The sequence below is a fragment of the Schistocerca cancellata genome, chromosome 7 (genome assembly GCF_023864275.1).
Source record: "Schistocerca cancellata isolate TAMUIC-IGC-003103 chromosome 7, iqSchCanc2.1, whole genome shotgun sequence".
Classification (NCBI taxonomy): domain Eukaryota; kingdom Metazoa; phylum Arthropoda; class Insecta; order Orthoptera; family Acrididae; genus Schistocerca; species Schistocerca cancellata.
In genome coordinates, this window is record NC_064632.1 from 507070411 (window position 1) to 507082577 (window position 12167).

The following is a 12167-nucleotide window of genomic DNA, read 5'->3' on the forward strand; positions in this document are numbered from 1 at the left end:
CACTTGTGGCCTGGAGACAGAGTGGTACCGTCCACCATGTAGCAGTCAGGCAAATAGTTTCGATCAGTCTGTGCGTCATTAAGCATTATTTATTTAGCTCTGATTATAAACCTCATATAACTGGCAACAACAATATCTGAAACAGAAAACAACATTACAGCGCTGCATAAGGAGTGACGTCCATATCCCTAGAATATGTTTACTACACATTAGCTCCGAATTTTAAAATCTAGCTTATAGTTTCATTTCTCCAAATTGTATGAGTAAATGATCCAGAAATATTTCGCTGATTTGTATCTTTACTGAGCAGCTTCTGCTGGAAATTGACAAGCATTTCTGACATTATTCCCAAAATCCATTATCTGCCAGCTTGTGCAAAATGTCTGTCAAAATAGATAATATGTAGTAATCAAAAGTGGAGATAATCTTTCTCAAAACTTAACATCTGATGTCATGTAGAAAGAATTCTCCGCCACAGCTCATGTACCTATTACTGTAGTAAATAAATGCAGGTAGGCAGTGCTAGGTAATTAACCTTCAGGGAGAAGAAAAAAGTTTGAAGTTTGCTGAAAACATTGTGTGAGGAATGGTAAAGGACATGGAAGAACAGTTGAACGGGATGGGTAGCAACAAAAGTAAAATAGTGTTAATCGAATTCAGTCGAAATAAATTAGGTGACGTTAGGCGGCAAGATTAGAAAGAGTGACGCTAAAAGTAGTAGATGAGTTTTGATACATAGGAAACAAAATAGGTGATAATAGCCGAAGTAGAGAGCATATACAATGCAGACTGGCACTTGCAAAAAAAGCAGTTCTGAAGAAGAGAAATTTGTTATCATAAAATTAAATGTAGGGAATTTTTTCCGAGAGGGTGTAGTCTTGTATCAGTGAGTCGTCGATGATATGCAATTGGGATTAGAAATGCTTTTGAAATGTGGTGCTACAGAAGATTGCTGAAGATTATATGGGTAGATCGAATAACTAATGAAGAGGTACCGAACTGCATTGGGTTGAAGAACCTTTGTGGCACAACCTGACTCAGAAAGAAGGGGTCTGTTGATGGGACACATCATGGAAGCGTTGTTTGATAATGAAGGAAAATATCGGTGGCAACCACTATTAAGAGAGATCAAGGTTCGAATACAACGAACAGGATCAAGTGGATGCAGGTTGCAGTAAGTATGTAGAGATGAAGACTCTTGCACAGGATAGAGTAGCCTGTCTGTATGGCGGACAGTGGTGGGCTCTCGCGTGCCTGGCCGAAAGGCGAAGGTGGGATCTGGCCGCGTGGCAGCTGCCTTACCCCTTTCCAACAGGTACGGGGTGCTTCCTAGTGGTGATGACATCGTTTCCGAGCCACCACAGGATGCCTCGCCTGTTGGGCCAGTGGCCGATTCTCCGGCAAGGTCCCGGCAGTCACAGAGGGCGGGCCTATTAGTTATAGGGAGCTCCAACGTTAGGCGGGTTATGGAGCCCCTCAGGAAAATAGCGGGTAGGTCGGGGAAGAATGCCAGTGTGCACTCGGTGTGCTTGCCGGGGGGTCTCGTCCGTAATGTGGAGGAGGCCCTTCCGGCAGCTATTGAACGCACTGGGTGTGACCGGCTGCAGATAGTAGCACATGTCGGAACGAATGACGCCTGCCGCTTGGGTTCTGAGGCCATCCTTGGTTCCTTCCGGCGGCTGGTTGATTTGGTGAAGACAACCAGCATCGCACGCGGAGTGCAAGCTGAGCTTAATATCTGCAGCATAGTGCCCAGAGTCGATCGCGGTCCTCTGGTTTGGAGCCTTGTGGAGGGTCTAAACCAGAGGCTCAGACGACTCTGCGACTATAATGGTTGCAAATTCATCGACCTCCGTTATTGGGTGGAGAACTGTAGGGCCCCCCTAGACAGGTCAGGCGTGCACTACACACCGGAAGCAGCTACTAGGGTAGCAGAGTACGTGTGGCGTGCACACGGGGGTTTTTTAGGTTAGAGGGACCCCCCCTTGGGCGAAACGATAAAATACCTGACGGCTTACCAGAGAGGACATTATCATCGTTGATAAAGAACGTCCGTCCTCAGAGACCAAAAACAGGAAAAGTTAACGTATTATTGGTAAACTGCAGGAGTATCCAGGGCAAGGTTCCTGAATTAGTATCTCTTATTGAAGGAAATAGTGCGCATATAGTATTAGGAACGGAAAGTTGGTTAAAACCGGAAGTGAACAGTAACGAAATCCTAGACACAGAATGGAATATATACCGCAAGGATAGGATAAACGCCAATGGTGGAGGAGTATTTATAGCAGTAAAGAATTCAATAATATCCAGTGAAGTTATTAGCGAATGCGAATGTGAAATAATCTGGGTTAAGCTAAGTATCAAAGGTGGGTCAGATATGATAGTCGGATGCTTCTATAGACCACCTGCATCAGCAACCGTAGTAGTTGAGCGCCTCAGAGAGAACCTGCAGAACGTCGTGAAGAAGTTTCGTGATCATACTATTGTAATAGGGGGAGACTTCAATCTACCAGGTATAGAATGGGATAGTCACACAATCAGAACTGGAGCCAGGGACAGAGACTCTTGTGACATTATCCTGACTGCCTTGTCCGAGAATTACTTCGAGCAGATAGTTAGAGAACCAACTCGTGAAGCTAACGTTTTAGACCTCATAGCAACAAATAGACCGGAACTTTTCGACTCCGTGAATGTAGAAGAGGGTATCAGTGATCATAAGTCAGTGGTTGCATCAATGACTACAAGTGTAATAAGAAATGCCAAGAAAAGAAGGAAAATATATTTGCTTAACAAGAGTGATAGGGCACAAATCGCAGAATATCTGAGTGACCACCATCAAACGTTCATTTCTGAGGAAGAGGATGTGGAACAAAAATGGAAAAAATTCAGAAACATCGTCCAGTACGCCTTAGATAAGTTCGTACCGACTAAGGTCCAAAGCGAGGGGAAAGATCCACCGTGGTATAACAATCATGTACGAAAGGTACTACGGAAACAAAGAAAGCTTCATCATAGGTTTAAGAGTAGTCGAATCATTGCTGATAAGGAAAAGCTGAACGAAGCGAAAAAGAGCGTAAAGAGAGCAATGAGAGAAGCATTCAACGAATTCGAACATAAAACATTGGCAAACAATCTAAACAAGAACCCTAAAAAGTTTTGGTCATATGTAAAATCGGTAAGCGGATCTAAATCCCCTATTCAGTCACTCGTTGACCACGATGGCACCGAAACAGAGGACGACCGAAGAAAGGCAGAAATACTGAATTCAGTGTTCCGAAACTGTTTCACTGCGGAAAATCGTAACACGGTCCCTGACTTCAGCCGTCGCACGGACGCCAAAATGGAAAATATTGAAATAAACGATATCGGAATTGAAAAACAACTGCTATCACTTAGTAGCGGAAAAGCATCCGGACCAGACGAGATACCCTTAAGATTCTACAGTGATTATGCTAAAGAACTTGCCCCCTTTCTATCAGCAATTTATCGTAGATCGCTGGAAGAACGTAAAGTACCTAGCGACTGGAAGAAAGCGCAGGTCGTTCCCATTTTCAAGAAGGGTCATAAATCAGATGCGAATAATTATAGGCCTATTTCGCTTACGTCAATCTGTTGTAGAATAATGGAACATGTTTTGTGTTCTCGTATTATGACGTTCTTAGATAATACAAATCTCCTTCATCATAACCAACATGGATTCCGCAAACAGAGATCATGTGAAACTCAGCTCGCCCTATTTGCCCAAGAAATTCACAGTGCCGTAGACACTGGCGAGCAGATTGATGCCGTATTCCTGGACTTCAGGAAGGCATTTGATACGGTTCCGCACTTACGTTTAATGAAAAAAATACGAGCTTACGGAATATCGGACCAGGTTTGTGATTGGATTCAGGATTTCCTAGAAGAAAGAACACAACATGTCATTCTTAACGGTTCAAAATCTGCAGATGTAGAGGTAATTTCGGGAGTACCGCAAGGAAGCGTGATAGGACCTTTATTGTTTACAATATACATAAATGACTTAGTTGACAACATCGGTAGCTCCGTGAGGCTATTTGCAGATGACACGGTTGTCTACAAGAAAGTAGCAACATCAGAAGACTCGTACGTACTCCAGGAAGACCTGCAGAGGATTAATGCATGGTGCGACAGCTGGCAGCTTTCCCTAAACGTAGATAAATGTAATATAATGCGCATACATAGGGGCAGAAATCCATTCCAGTACGATTATGCCATAGGTGGTAAATCATTGAAAGCGGTAACGACCGTAAAATACTTAGGAGTTACTATCCGGAGCGATCTGAAGTGGAATGATCACATAAAACAACATGGAAAAGCAGGCGCCAGGTTGAGATTCATAGGAAGAATTCTAAGAAAATGTGACCCATCGACGAAAGAAGTAGCTTACAAAACGCTTGTTCGTCCGATTCTTGAGTATTGCTCATCAGTATGGGACCCTTACCAGGTTGGATTAATAGAAGAGATAGACATGATCCAGCGAAAAGCAGCGCGATTCGTCATGGGGACATTTAGTCAGCGCGAGAGCGTTACGGAGATGCTGAACAAGCTCCAGTGGCGGACACTTCAAGAAAGGCGTTACGCAATACGGAGAGGTTTATTATCGAAATTACGAGAGAGCACATTCCGGGAAGAGATGGGCAACATATTACTACCGCCCACATATATCTCGCGTAATGATCACAACGAAAAGATCCGAGAAATTAGAGCAAATACGGAGACTTACAAGCAGTCGTTCTTCCCACGCACAATTCGTGAATGGAACAGGGAAGGGGGGATCAGATAGTGGTACAATAAGTACCCTCCGCCACACACCGTAAGGTGGCTCGCGGAGTATAGATGTAGATGTAGATGTAGATGTAGATGTATTGTGTACAACGATTGATTTGGCAAATTAGACGAAAATAAAGGTTGGGCTAATGCCATACCTAATTATGACTTTAAAAATAAAGCGACCATCCACTTTTTATATATTTTTGTTTATACTAATATGTGTTTCGGGCTTTCGCTTACTACATACTTAAACCTTAAGTTACCATATTATTATAAACTTGGACTGTTATTTGGTTGATGTAGCTGCCCTGTGCGAATTAACAATTTTGTTAATTTACTACAATTCACGACTTCTATATTAGCAAAATATTACTCGTTTGGTGCACTTACTTTCCATTTCTACTTCTTGTTGTTCCTAGTTTCCGCATTTACACAGCGTGGCATAGAAACTTTTCATCGCCTGTGGTCGCGCGACTAAGCCAATGGAGGTCTTTGTGTGATGTACTAAAACAGTGAAAGATCCTCCATGTCGCCGACTTTCACGTTTGCTTAAAGATTCTAAAGGTACTGCTCAAGAAAACTCCGTGTGTACATTAAGTACTTTTAATTTAAAAAAATGAAAGAACATATATTTTTGCTGTCATACTCAATGTGCGCCCATCCAGTGCACATAGCAGCTCTACATAATGTAAGTCACTTGTCTGCTTTTAAGCATTCTAAGAAGTTTGTAAGAAATAATTATAATTGCTTTTAACATGTCAATCGTCCTTTTCAACGTTTTCCAGAGTTCCAAAATGACGTTCTCTTAACACAGTTTTTCAATTTCAGGGAAAGAAAAAAGTCACAAGGTCTCAGATCAGGTGAATAGGGGCCTGTGGAGCAACAGGAATGCCTTTTGAGGTCAAAAATGCCGTCATGGAAGTTGCGGTGTGACGTGAGGTGTTGTCTTGACGCAGCACCCACTTGTCTACAATTCACTCTTTTTCCTGAGCCTTTCAAGGACACATTTGCAAAGCACTTGGTTGACAGTTTGTCTTGGAGGAACAAATTCTTAATGCAGGATACTCCTACTATCAAAAAAGCAGATCACCATTGTTTTTATTTTCGATGTGGTTATTAGAGCTTTTTTTCGGTCGAGGATAGGTCTGAGTGTGTCACTCCTCATTTTGCCGCTTTGTCCCGGGATCGTACTCAAAAAATCCAGGATTTGTTATCACGCGACTGAACTAATCGATGTCATTGGCAGTCCTCTCAAGATTGTCAATGCAGACGTTTCTTCGATTGTCATTCTGTTCAGTTGTAAAGTTTCTCAGCACCATTTTGACACAAACTTTAGACATGGCAAAACTTTGGTCAAAACTTGATGTAGAGTGAAAGTGTTTCAGTTCGACATGTCACCCCTCATCCTCATTGTTAAACGTTGGTCCGATCTCACATGACCACGAACAGGGTCTACCCCTTTGTCGGTTTTTGAAGTTGAAGGTCTCCCTGTGCGAGGTTCGTCTTCATTGTGATCTCAGCCTTCCCAAAATGATTTATGCCAGTGAAAAACTTATGCTCTTGATAAGGAATGTTCAACATAGGCCTGTTTCAACTTTTCAAAGTTCACGCTCGCGGATTTCCCAAAGCTTAACACAAAACTTAATGGCATAACGTTGCTCTAAATTCCACTGTTTTATTTTAGTAACAAACAACACAAACACAACATCAATGATTGCGCTCTCAAAAATCACGTGATCGGTGTACGGAGGTGAAACTTGGGCTGAGCTTGGAAGCGATGAACACACTGGTCTACCCAAGTGCGCCCGCAGTGTTGTCATTGTAATTAGTTTTCTCACACAGAACGTAAATTTATCTTCACTGTGTCAAATTAATTAGCTGCAGGTAAAATACTTAATTTTTGTATGCAAATTTTAATGTATTATTTTTGTGATATTCAGTGTAGTTTAGTTAACAAGTCTCTCGTGCACTCAGTAAATAACCATAGACTTAGTACTTTGGATACTATGCAGTTTTAATTTTAATCACTTGGTTTCTTAAATTATAAGTATTCAACGTATACATCCAGCTGACAAATGTGAGACAGGTCAGTCAGTTTATGCACAATAAAACCATGTCAGAAACATGCAACAAACACTTACAACGAAGACGGATATCTGTATGCGGTGTAACTGTTCGTTGCACGTTTCTGACATGGTTTTCACATTCTTTGGGAATATCATTTTTGACTATGTTACGATGATCAGAAAATGGGTATCGGCCCGAAACTAGTCATCGAGTGAATAAAAATAATAAAATTGGCAGTTATGTACTCGGTTTTCGTTGTACTGATGCATCACAAATGTTTTGAATACTGCAGAAGAAGAAGTTAAACTTGGAGGTCCCAAGGTGAAGATAGAAGCAGTATATGACATTGTAGAAAACAAGGAACACCGCATACAGAGTATAGTTCCAATGGATCGAGAAACAAGTTCGCGAATTATCTGATTAGATCCTTTAAACAAAAAAGAAAGGACTTGGATTATTGATTTGTGCATTGCATATCATGATGTATTTCATCTGTTCAGAGATAGATTAGCTACTTCATGATGACTCGACTACTCGTAGAGTGCTTCTTTCTTCAGCAACTTCGCTATCCGACTGAAGTCCTTGATAAAATGACACAGTTCTAGAAACCTCTTTAATTGCTTCTTACTGCTGTGTCTTGGATAGTCTTTTAACACGCTCACCTTCAGTGGGACGAGTTTTAATCCTTCCGTCATAAGTATGTGCCCCAAGTAATTTACATCTATTCACGGGAACTCAGACTTGTCAACCTGTAATTTTAAAGTGTGCAATAGGAACCTCCCCAACGCTTCTCAAAGTCTAGCATTGTGTTCTTTTAAAGCAGCTCTGAACTCGACCACGTAGTCAATACATACAAACATCTTGTGTCCCTGAAGTCTTGTTAATAATCTGTTTGTCAGTCTCTCAAAACTGGATCTACTATCTAACATTCCCAGAAATAATCTTTTGTAATCCTTCTAAAGTAGACGAGGCTGTTTTCTATCTACCTTGCTAATTCAATGGTATCTGGTAGTAACCTTTTGCACGGTTCAAAGTGGTAAAGTGTTTGGCTTTCCCTAAGCCATCTAAAATCTCATCAATACGGGGAAAGAGAAACACAGTGCTAATGAAAATCTCCTAATACAAATCTCATTCAGCCTTCGGTAGCCTGCAACCATTCTCAACTTTCTCTGAAGCGTCTATCTTCTTCTGAATCGTCAACAACACAGAATTCCACCTACTTTTCCTCGGTGTATTGTTATCCTCTCTTAACTTCACATCTCTCCCGTTTTGTGTATTGCGACTGTCAAGCACTCAGTTAAGTTGAAACCAGAAGCGCAAAGAAAAGTAATAAATATCCAACCTTTTGTCTCCAACCACGAAGACCTCAAAAGTTACAACTTGACTTTGTCGATGTTTCACTCCTGTATGCAGCCGCTAGCCTGCCAAGAAATCGAGACCAAAAGTCCCGCTTCATCTCTGATCTGAGCGTCAGCTTGTAAACTAAGTATGTCGTAACCCACGTCCAGTTACGGCAGCTCTAATTTCTCTCATGTTCTCATCGTTGTCGGTTCGTCAAATATAGAAAGCAGATTTACCCGCATTGCACAGGTTTTGCCTGCGTATCCGAAATGACCGAAACATACTTTGCCCACTTCAGTGTGGCAAATTACAGATTCGCTACACAAGTGGAACGCAGGCACATACACACATTGGCTGCTCTGCAGTATATCTTAAACGATTTCACAGAAAGTATCTGGTACAAATTTTGATTTTCTCCTTACCTGTAAACTCGTATATCTGATTCATGGTGAACTGCCAATCTTTTCGTTAATGGTCATAGTTATCGCGATATTTGAAAACTATGTAGCCCATTGAATGAAGTTCTCGTAGTTTGCAATGAAAAGTAAAAGTTGCTATGAGATGAAATTTGGTGCACCTTACGTCATAAATTTCTAAATATCAACTGTAGCTAAAACACTCACTTCTTCTCAAGATTTCCAAGATCAATATACAATTTTGAACAAAATGGTTTCTATGTACCACAGTGAATTCTACTCACACACACAACAGTAACATGAAAGGAATTGTTAATAACATTTATCATATTACATGAATAATTAAAGATATCGGAACGGATTTTTGGGAAATGATAGCACACAAAGATAAGAATATTTTGCAATGCCAGCATGGTTAATAAAGAAAATTTTCATTTCTACAGAAAAAAGTAATGGTAGATTTATTATGGTGTAACATAATTATTTAAGGGCTTACAACGACGCAGGTGAAGAGATGAGATGTTTCTTTATTGTGACACTGAGCTTTTTATAAGCTATTAACCTGTCATGTTCTCTGTTTCTTCTTCAGTAATGATCAGGATTCTGTCACAATTTCATCTGCGTTAGTTTGTTAGCGAAGTAAAGTTGCCTAAACTCCTCTGTGTTTTCGCTAACGACGCAAAATTTTATGCGGCGACAAGAGAAATGTAGGAATTACACAGAACTCGCTGCTGATGACGGTTTTCTGAAGGAAGAAGGGATAGAAAGTAGCCAGGCGAAATAGACTTCTGCTTCTTTTGCAATGTCTGGGAATCCAGTAATAAACGACTGGAAGGAAAAATTTAGTAAAGGGTGTTCTTCCTACACTTCAATGATGTGAGAAATATGAAACAATTCGCAGCAATTTATGAACTATCTCTTACTCTTATCATCATTCAGAATAAAGTGCTGAGCGTTTAGACTTAAAATATATTTTGAAGTATGTATTACATTCCAAGAATGATTGTTCACTCCACAGTGGTGTATGCACTGATACGAAACTCTCTGAAAGAGCACTTTCTCGCGAAAGGCTGAGGTCCTGGATTGAAGTATCGGTCCGACACACAGTTTCAGGCTGCCAAGAAAAATACTATAAACACGTCACAATTTCTCTTAAGTCTTGGATCCACCATCAAGTGCAACGTCGGAACTGCCTCTAGCGCCCTTACCTCTTCTAAAGCCAAACTAATCAAGATCTATTAGATCCTCAGTTGTCTTCCACATCCGTCTGCACAATATACTTATCAACAACTGGGGTGAATGGGCTATTAGCTGGTTGTGGGGTAGTTTCCGCACTTCCGTGCCCTTGCTATCTTTGGGATTGCGTGGGTGACATTTTTTTCAAAAGTCTTATTGTATTCCTCCAGACTCATAGATTCTACAAACCTAACTCAACAGGCTTTTTGGTTGCGACTTCAACCAACTATTTTAGATATTCTGTAGGAATCTTATCTACACCTGCTGCGTTATTAGATCGCAAATCTTCCAATGAACTGTTAAAGTCTGTCTCTAATATCGACTCCTATTTGTTCTTCTGTCACATCATCAGACAGTTCCAGCCCCTCGTAGAGGCCTTCAATTCTTTTTTTTCCCCTTAAGATTCTTCTAATGGACGTCAGTGTAGCATCCGATTTCGCTAAAATTTATTAAGTGAAATAATACCAGTTTAATCTTCCGAGCACAGTGGTGAGCTTGTGTGGCTGCCTTGTGTAAGACCTGGGTTCATTTCTCGGTACTGTCAGCGATTTTTCCTTGACGGAATGTCTGGAAGGGGGTACACTCAGCCTCGTGATGCCACTTTAGGCGCTACTTGAGTGAACGGTAGCTGCTTCAAGGTCAAGAAGTCCGACAACGGCAGGTAGAGCGATGTGCTAACCCTCGCCACACCATACCGCATCCAATAACGCTATTGGCACTGGGTAACACGGCGATCGGTCGGTCCAGATTGACCCATCATGAACAGCACGAAGAGCTTTGCTTTGGTTTGCTGCGTAAGAAGAGTTGAAGGGAAATTTTTTTTTCACATTTTCGGATATTTATCTCAATATAAAATTTGTAATTTTCCTAATAAAATGATTTATAAATCACTTATAAACTCACATGGGAAGTATTTTATTTTATTTTTTAAAATATAATTTACACTAGTTGAAAATGTTAAAATTTTTATGTGCATTACTTCAAGATCTGGTGTACAAAGAAACACAGCAGAGGAAGAGAAATACAGTACTAACCTGACTGTAGCAGATGTTGAAAGAGGTCACTATTTATCTCTTGCCACTTTTGGGACCTGATCAGCAACTTGTTGAAGGCACATTGAAGTTGGTCTCTTGGAATTGCTGCACTCTCATCCGAAATGTTCTGCTACGGTTGTTGAAGACTATGAGGATTGTTGCGATACACATTAGATTTGAGGGCTTCCCACAGAAAGTCATTGCACACTGGCAAATCAGGTGAACTGGGTAGCCAGCTAGGACCGCGACCAGACTGACTTCGGTGTTCCCTGCCGCCGTTGGATCAGCAGCTGCCAGCAGCAAGTCGTATACTCCTAGCTTGCTTATTTGTTACACAGTTTAATTCTTAATTTCTTTGCGTGTTTTTGGGTACTTGCATTGTTTAATTCATAAATTTCGGGCGTATTATAGTATTTGAGAGTTGTAGCATCGCGCTTTAGTGTTTCCTTCGTAGATTCTTACTTAAATTGCGTGTGAGTTTCGTATAGGAGGTGTGATTTCGAGTTTTAGTTACTGTAATCGTAAATTCAGGCAGATTGTAGCGCAGTCGTTAGGCATTTGTACCGCTTAGTTAATACATTCTTTGCGTGTTTCCCTTGCGTTATCTAGGCACGGACTCGTGTTTCAGTAACTGTTGTTCAACATCGATTAGAATGGATAGGGACTGTGATTGCTGTGTTCGGATGAGGGCTGAGTTGGCATCCCTTCGCTCACAGCTGCAAGCGGCGCTGACTTCGGTCGCGCAGCTTGAGGCTTTTGCCAATGGGCACCACTGTGGGGAGCCGGACTTGGGTATCATGGGGATGTCAACCTCGTCCCGCCTGTCCCCAGATCGGTCTGCCGCTGTGGTTGCTCTGGTTGCTGCCCGCAGTGGGGCTGAGCCCTCGCCCGTGATTGATTGGGAGGTCGTTCCAGTGTGTGACAGGCAGCGAAAGACATCCCCGGAGGCTGATCAGAAAGCCTCCCCGGTGCGTCTGACAAACAGGTTTCAGGCACTGTCTCTGGTTGAGCCTGATGCAGCTGCCTGCCCTGTTTCAGAGGATGATTCTCAGCCTTCAAGGTCCGGGCAATCACAGAGGGTGGGCTTATTGGTAGTTGGTAGTTGGGAGCTCCAAAGTTAGGCGTGTAATGGGGCCCCTTAGGGATATGGCGGCTAAGGAGGGGAAGAAATCCAGTGTGCAATCCGAGTGGAGTCACTCCTGATGTGGAAAGGGTCCTTCCGGATGCCATGAAGAGCACAGGGTGCAGCCAGCTGCAGGTGGTGGCACATGTCGGCACTAAT